General features: G+C 39.5%; 1 pseudogene; it reads left to right on the top strand.

Moving 5' to 3' along the window:
- The first annotated feature begins 2,666 nt into the window (after nt 1–2,666).
- Nucleotides 2,667–3,161, top strand: LOC105305924 (annotated as a pseudogene).
- Nucleotides 3,162–3,758: the final 597 nt, after the last annotated feature.

The following is a 3,758-nucleotide window of genomic DNA, read 5'->3' on the forward strand; positions in this document are numbered from 1 at the left end:
TTCCAGCTTGGCAAAGCTAGCCACATGGAGCAATTGCTCTCCAGCTTCCTGTCTGGGCTATCAGCTTGAACTCAGTGCTTCTGTCAAGTTTGGATGAAAAAAACAAATACTTATGAGTGATTGATTAGATAAGTTATGTGTAGTGAATACATCCATTTTTTGCACATGCTCATATCCTTCCCTGAAGAAAGCCAGACCACCAGAGATGTGTGTGGATTCACCTGCTGAATTGTTCTCTTCCTGCATAATGTTTATATGGTGGCACCAAGAGAAGCATAAAAAACTGCCCTATGAAGCTTATTTTTGTATTTATTGTAGGGATATTATTGAGGAAGTTGTCCTGTTATGGCACGAATGGTTTTGAGATCCACAGAGCCAATTGAGATTAATTATAAGCCTTTATTAGCTGGCCGGCGACTAACTCTCTACCACGCAGGGTTAGAGGAGATCAGCCCCGAGCTTCTCGAACAGACTGCTTATAAGATATTTTTTTACTACATCTTTGAATGAACAGATTACAAGAAGCAGAAGTTAGTCATTAACTCTTTGTACACAGATAAATGTATTCAGGGGAACTCCCAGCAAACAGGGCCTAATAGACAGTTTTATCATCATTACCTTGGAATGTTGCGCTTCTCCCTGGAACTGGCGCCTGGAGATATCACCTCCCTGTAACTGAGTAACTGCTCTCCCTAGGGGCCGGCACCTGGAGATACTGCCTCCCTGAAACTGGAGAATTTCCACTTTTACAGTCCACTATGTTCCTATTTATGAGGACCCAAGGGAAACATTTCACTCTGGTTCTCCTGAGCATCAAGTTTGAATTTTATCTTATGTAAATTGTAAATCTTGTGTCTGGTTTTGTCTCTCACATCTCATGTCTTTAGCAGAACTATGAGGACTTAGAACATATATTTCAAGTATCGGTACTACCTCTAGCTATATCTTAACTACTTTATTTTTTTCCTTTACCCTGACTTTTTATTTGCTTCTTATTAATTGCTTTTTATCTCACATTATTAAATATATTTATGTAAGCCATTCCAAAATCAATCTGTAACAATGTGGACATAAATAATTTAAAAACCATGTTAAGTGATTAAAAAATAATAAAACACCTAAAGCACATTTCCCTTCAAGGCATTATTAATTATATGATATTTCTGCACAGGCCTTGGCCAACAAGTCAGAATCTTATTTAGTGAGAAAAGATAAAAGTTTCATTAATGAAACCTTAGACATTCTCAATTGAGAAAAAAAAAAGTAACCTCATTTCTTTTCCTTTTACTTTTTTTTCCCTTTTATGCTATGCTTATTTTTCATTTAAGAGTTCAAAGTTTCTCTGAGGCCTCCAGTTCTTTCTTATTCAAGTAGGTTTAGTCAAATTACACATGACAAAGATAACAAAGGCTTTCCTAATCTGCTTTGCTTTCTGCTCCTGGGAGAACTGGTTCTGTATTCTTCTTTCCCTTTTCTGAGTCAGCACTTGGCTTGTTCAAAACTAAGGGGCCTCAGCTCAGACTACTAGAAAGAATATGCATGGAGAGAAAACAACAGCCCATATTTTAAATTAGAAAAGGAGAGCTGCTCTTCAGATGGTAGGACAATTGTGTTGTTAATACAGTTCAAAAAAGAAGGGCTAGGGAAATCCAAGAAAATGAAAAAACAGTGTTTCTACGACCCTATCTAACTTAACTGTGATACTAAATCTAGAGTAAGATAATACCTACCCAAGAGATCTAGGTAAGATTATTTTGCTTACTCAGGGCTGAATCCCCTGATCTTCTAATTCCACAAACAAAAGTTCTTCTGATGGTTTGCTGATTAAATGATATAAGCTGGATAAGTCTATATTAATTCAGATAGTCTTTTTTCATATTTTTCCAGCTCTCGTTAACATAGTCTCTAGTTAACTCTTTATATAACTTTTAGGTTATTTCCAACTAGGATGTAATCTGGTGATTTTTTCATGACTATTATTCCTAAAATCTCTTTCCGCCTCAATATGACTAAATTTTAACTGCATATATAAATTAGATTCCTCTTGATTTATTTTTGACCTGGTGCCCACTTGATTTCAAGTTCTGTTTTATCTCAGAATTTTTAAGTCAGTTTTCTATTCTGCATCTCCCTGACCGTCAAGGTTCTTATGACCTTGAAATAGTATTCCTTTATTTACTTCTCTCAGGCTCACATTCCATCTTACACATCATCCTCTACTTTAGAATTTATTGTCCATTTCTATGTTCTGTCCACTGGCCATTCACAGGAACACTTTAGATAATCATTCGCCTTGTAACCCTATGCAAATTATAGCCCCAATTTTGTGACAATCTCTTCCCACTCTGTGTCTATTCTGAGCTTCCTCTGAGATCACCTCTTATTGTGAATGATAGAGATATGACATTGAGGCCCCAACATAGACCATCTAAAGTAAACAAGCAACTGTAAACAAAAACATCCATCAGAGAGGAATGACATTTTCTGAGAATAAAAATGATTAAGATCAATCTTGAATGGCTCTCTACACATGGTGGTGTGGGTGTGTAAGTGAGTAAGAGAATATTTGCTGGTGAAGAGGAATAGAGGCAATACTTCAAAGTGTATATAGGCTGACCTGAACGCCTAATTAAAGTAGATATGAGATGCACTGCGCTTGGCCCAAGATGGCAGTGCCTGCGTGCAGCTGAGGGCTTGGGCCACGGGTGCTGTCCTGGGGTGAGAGCTGCCTGTCCCTGTTGCACTCTGCACACCTCCGCGGTCTGCACCAAGAATCAGTAGGCCCGAGTCCGAGTGGACAAGGTTGATAAGCCAGTGACCTAGGAAGAGGCACACGCGCCTCACCATATCTCCCACTGCAAGGGCTGGCTGTCGCTGCATACAGGTAACATGGATGGGGAGGACCATACTGCAGAGCAAATGATGGAGGATGTTTTTCTTCTCAGTTCATGCTGGGCACCTTCTCAGGCTATCTGGCTGATTAGCTTATCATAAAGCGCTGGGCTAACCAGGTGGACATCTGTTCTTTGGTCCTGAGGCAGCTGCCTGTGCACAAGTCCTCCTTCCTTGTGGGCTCCAGTGATACACTGCTGTCTCATTTTTACAAGTGTCCTGTGCGTCTCCACTTCCAAAATGTGCCCTCAAAGATTGTATATAACTAGGATGGTCTCCTTTTTCTGCATCAAGCTCTAGCTGCAAAGGGCAGAAATATGTGGGAAGGAGTGAAATAGAAATGGGGAAACATATCCCCTCAGAGTCCAGAGGCTTCACTTTTAGAGCTGTGTTGAATAAGTGGGCTCCCAGTGTGGTCTGGCCTTGCCATCTGTCTTTACTCTTTAGGTGAAGAATCTAGAATAGGATTTCTCTGAAGGTGCCCGAGGAATCCCAAGAAGACTGGCAGCTAAGATTCATCCTCTTAGCAAACATCAAGTATGTCATAAAGCATTGTCAACTGTAGTCATATTGTTGTACATACATCTCCAGGACTGCTCACCCTGCATAACTGGAACTTTACACCCACACCAACATCTCCCGTTTCCCTCTCCCAGATCCTAGAACCACCATTATTCTGTTTCTATGTCAACTATTTTTGATTCCACATAAAAGTGAAGTTATGCATTATTTGTAAAAAGAAAGAAAGAATGAACAAGAAAGAAAGAGAGAGAAAGAAAGAGAGAAAGAGAGAAAGAAAGAAAGAGAGAAAGAAAGAGAGAAAGAAAGAGAGAAAGAGAGAGAGAGAGAAAGAGAGAAAGAGAGAA

Source organism: Pteropus vampyrus, unplaced genomic scaffold (genome assembly GCF_000151845.1).
Source record: "Pteropus vampyrus isolate Shadow unplaced genomic scaffold, Pvam_2.0 Scaffold404, whole genome shotgun sequence".
Classification (NCBI taxonomy): Eukaryota; Metazoa; Chordata; class Mammalia; order Chiroptera; family Pteropodidae; genus Pteropus; species Pteropus vampyrus.